This window comes from Penaeus japonicus, unplaced genomic scaffold (genome assembly GCF_977035675.1).
Source record: "Penaeus japonicus unplaced genomic scaffold, GWHDUDI00000001_assembly GWHDUDI00000006, whole genome shotgun sequence".
NCBI classification, from domain to species: domain Eukaryota; kingdom Metazoa; phylum Arthropoda; class Malacostraca; order Decapoda; family Penaeidae; genus Penaeus; species Penaeus japonicus.
This window is the reverse complement of record NW_028234408.1, coordinates 46,419,291-46,424,290: the sequence shown is the minus strand read 5'-3', so window position 1 is coordinate 46,424,290 and position 5,000 is coordinate 46,419,291. Positions and strand designations below refer to the sequence as shown.

The 5,000-nt window shown below is 36.1% G+C and overlaps 1 protein-coding gene across 1 annotated transcript in view; it reads left to right on the top strand.

The window, feature by feature from the left end:
- Positions 1-5,000, top strand: part of LOC122256097 (uncharacterized) — a gene marked incomplete in the record, with an annotated part of 222,971 nt that overhangs the window by 171,645 nt on the left and 46,326 nt on the right.

The following is a 5,000-nucleotide window of genomic DNA, read 5'->3' as shown; positions in this document are numbered from 1 at the left end:
ATTATTATTATTATTATTATTATTATTATTATTATTATTATTATTATTATCATTATTATTATTATTATCATCATCATTGCTATTATTGTTACCATTATCATTATTATTATCATTATTGTCATCATTATTGTTTCATTCATTATTTTCATCATCATTGACATTAGACGTTATTATAATAATTAAATTCACCCTTATATTCATCATTATGTTATAGTATCTTATATATTATCATTATCCTCCTCCTCCTCCATTATCATAATTTTCATTATCATTACGCTATTCCCATCACTATTTATCTCTCTCTTTCCATCCTACCTTATCTCTCTTCTCTCTTCGTATTTCCATTTTCTTCCTTTTCGGTCTCCCCCCCATCTCTATCATTTTTTTTTTCTTTGAATACCACTCTTTATCTCCCTTTTCTTTACCTTCCTTCTCTCCCTTTCTCTCCTTCTTTGCATGTCTCTCTCCTTTCTCCCTTCTTTCTATATCTCTCCATCTTCTCTTTGTATCTTTCTCTCCTCTTTCTCCTTTTATATCTCTCTTCCTTTCCTTTGTGTCTATTTCCATCTCCATCTCTCTCCCTTCCCTTTACATCGCCATCTCTCTTCTTTCTCCCTCTCTCCATCTCTCTTCCTTCCCAATATATTTATTTTTCTCCTTCCTCCCTTCTTTCTCCATCTCCCTATATTCCCTTTATATCTCTATCGCTCTCCTTTCTCTCTCTCTCTCTCAATTTCTCTTTCTTTTTTTATATCTCTGTCTCTACTTTCTAACTTCCTTCCACCCGCTTCCTTTCGGGTTATAATTCTATCTTTCTCTCTCTCATGTCTTATCCTCTTTCTCCTCCTGGCCTGTTGTCCTAGTTCTCCCCATGTCCCCTCCCCCCCCCCCCCCGGTTCCCGTCGCCGCTCTCTCCCCCCCCCCCCCCCCCCCCCACTCCACCCTCCTTCATAATTTCACGTGATTTCCCAGGAAGGAAATATAATTGTAGGATATGCATAATAGCGACAAGGAGCAAGGTCGTAAAGAGGGAATAAAACAATTCCTTGTCATCTGTTAGAGAGAAATGAGGAAAAGGGAAAGTTTGAAATAGAAAATGAAGAATATCATGATGATGATTAGAAGAAGAAGATAAAGATGAAGGAGGGGAAAAGCGAAGAGAGAGAAAAAATAAAGAAAGATGAAAAGGCAGGCGCATGTACGCGGGTTTAAATATGCGACGGATTAAGCGCACACACAAGTGCAATTAAACGTGTGCACACACAGTGAATATACCTACACAAGCAAAACATAGACGTTCACACACGCATCAACAAAGACGCACCCACCTACACGCACAAACTCATCTAACTTTACACTCACATAAACTCACACACACACACACACACACACACGCGCGCGCGTGCGCGCTCTCTCTCTCACTCAATCTCTCTCCCGCTCTTTAATTTTCACTCACTCTTTCACACACACACACATACACATAAACGCGCACGCTCTCTCTCTCTCTCTCTCTTTCACACATTCTCTCTCTCTCTTTCTCTCACTCTTTCACACACACACACACACACACAAACACACACACACAAACACACACACACACACACACACACACAAACACACAAACACACAAACACAAACACAAACAAACACACACACACACACAAACACACACAAACACCCTCCTCCCCCCCACACACACACATGCAAACAATCTAACACGCACAAAGAAGCCGTATTAAAGACAAACCCATTATCAATTTTCCCTATCCTGTTCCTGGAGCTGACATCCATGCTGACAAGAAGCCTCTACGTCAGATGCAGAGTTTATCATAACTGACTCTTCGTTTTGCAAGTAACTCGACACACTTACGCTTTGACGGAGTTTCAACGGCAGGTTCCATCCAAGGCAGGCGTCTAACAGTGATGGTTTAGATGCAGAAATTGATCATAACTTGAGAAGGAAATAAGGAAAGAGAGAGAAAGAGAGAGAGAGAGAGAGAGAGAGAGAGAGAGAGAGAGAGAGAGAGAGAGAGAGAGAGAGAGAGAGAGAGAGAGAGAAATATATATATATAACATTATATCTAGCACACACAGTAGTGGAAAGATTGAACGAATGACGAATGAAAAGTTAAATAAAGAGAGCGAGCGAGAGAGAAAGAGATAAGGGGAGAGAAAAGGAGATAAGGGAAGAGAATGAGAATGAGAATGAGAAAGAGAGAGAGAGAGAGAGAGAGAGAGAGAGAGAGAGAGAGAGAGAGAGAGAGAGAGAGAGAGAGAGAGAGAGAGAGAGAGAGAGAGAGAGAGAGAGAGAGAGAGAGAGAGAGAGACAGAGAGACAGAGAGAGAGAGACAGAGACACACAGAGAGAGAGAGAGAGAGAAAGAGAGCAACAGGAAAATGAAAGAATGACTAACAACGCAAAGCAAAGTGAAAACTGATAAAGAAAACCTTGATAACTACAATGCAGCACAGTTTCTGTTAACCATGAGATAACAGTTTTGGTTAAATAACGGGCGAATCAACATAAAAGCAAGTGGGAAAGCCAATAATGTAGGGAACTCTAACATATGCGATGTTGTAAATATTTCTAAAAGGGTTATGTAGAGCTCCGAGTTGCCAGACCGTTTATTTTACTTAACCTACAATTACCATATCGTCAACCAAAAAGATAATAATACTAAAAGCAAGTGTGCATTTACTGACGTCATTAAACTGAAAAATGCTGTAGTTATTTTGCGTTTGCATATTCGTTATCTTTTTTATTTATTTATTTTTTTTACTGCATTTGTTTCTGTTCATCGTTGCCTTTGTTTATTTATTTCGATCAAAATTACGAGTTCTTTGATGATATCAACAATATCGGTAACAGCTGTAGATATACTGTAAGAAATAATCATAGATATATGTTCAAAATATTAATAAAAAGTACAATGCTAATTATAAAAGTGATAATGATACAATCGATGAAGACAAAAATGATGATAAATCTTATGAATATTTGAATGGTACCAGAAGTGTAATAGTATTAAGAAGTTTATTGATAATGTTGTAATGACGTTGCAACTGCTGTTGATGATAATGATAATCGTATTAGTAATGATTGTAATGATGATGGTGACAATCATAACTATTGCTATATAAACAAATTGATATGCAAATATATATATATATATATATATATATATATATATATGCTAATAGATATATAAATAAATATTATATATATATATAATATAATAATTAAAAAAAAAACAACCAGACAAAAACAAACAAACAAACAATCAAACAAAAAAAAGCAGCAAAACACGACAGCAAGCAAAAAAAACAAGCACCCTTTCTCCCAAGCACTAAACGCTTCCTCTCTCCTTAGCGTGAGGAAAAGTCCTTGGAAGTCAGACGGAGTTCTGCTGAGAGCTATATATACATCACTCACATGTACTTGCATGACAGAAAGGTTTCTGGAAGGAGCGCGGGAAGACTTTTCATTTAGAGAAGGAGGGGAAAAGGGAAGGAGGCGAGAAGGGAATGAGGGAATGAGGGAAGGGGAAGATGGATTATGTTGCGAGAGTCATTTTTTTTTTCTTTTCTTTGTTGTTATAATGATTTTAGTCATAATCTTAATTATTATCGGTATCGTGATTATTATTATCATGATTATCATTATCATTAACATAATCATCATTATAATTGTCATAATTACCCTTATAATTATTATTATTATTACTATCATCGTTGTCATAATTATCATTATCTTTTCTTTAGCAGTATGATCATTATCGATTTTCATCATCATTGTTCTTATTAGTGATATAATCATTATCATCATTTACATTATCAGTAACACTATCCCCATTATTGTTATAATTATCATCATCACAATTATTTTTGTGATTATCATCAGTTTTATATCTATATCTGTATTGCTATTATCATCATCATTGTTATTATTTTTTTCATTATTAACCTTTTATTATCATAGCCATTGTCAACATTACCATTCATTCACTGTTACCTTTACACTCATTATTCATCACTTGGTTTATCTATATCACCATTGATATGGATATAATTAGTGATATCTTACTATTCATGATTATCGTCGATGTTACCGATAATTTCTGAAAGCGAGAAATTTTGAGGTTGTTTGAGTAAGTGAAATCTTCGTTTTGTCTCCGTAGATTTTTACATGCAGGTAAAATGAATTGAATAAATTAGACCGAGAAAAAAAGTGGTCATAGATATCTGTAGATATTCATAATAATGAAATGAATAATGAAAATGAATAATGAAATAATTAGGTGAAGAAATGGGATACTGTAAGGAAGATGGGACTTTATTCACAATAGCCCTGTATTATTGTGAATATTTATCAGTGAAAAGAATGTATGACCCACTTTGATTTTTATGTGTCTTTGTCACTCATTTCGATTTCATGTCACTCAGTAGCGGCCTTTAAACCTTCAAATCCTGTGTTTGCATGTCTCTCTTTCTCTCTCTCTCTCACTCTCTCTCTCTCTCTCTCTCTCTCTCTCTCTCTCTCTCTCTCTCTCTCTCTCTCTCTCTCTCTCTCTCTCCCTCCCTCCTCCCCTCCTCTCTATCTCCCTCCCTCCTCTCTCTCTCTCTCTTTCTCTCTCTCTCTCTCTCCCTCCCTCCCCCTCTCTCTCTCTCTTTCTCTCTTTCCTCACTCCCCCCCTTTTTTCTGTGACTTAGCGAATAACAAGCAAGGATCATTATATCTTAAATGTATCAAAACGTGTGACGGATGAATGTCCAGAATCCTGCAATGAATTCTGCAATGAGGGTTATGGAGTTGCTCAGTCGCGTCATGAATCTTAAATTGGTTTTAGCGTGGAGAGTAAACTGAATTCCTAGTTAGGTAAGATAAGATTCAATTTATGATGTTTTAGGTCTTCTTTGAAAGATATATGTAGACAGATAGCATTAATATGCCATATTGATAGATATCTACATGATATGCTCGATTCAAGTTGATAGATTGAT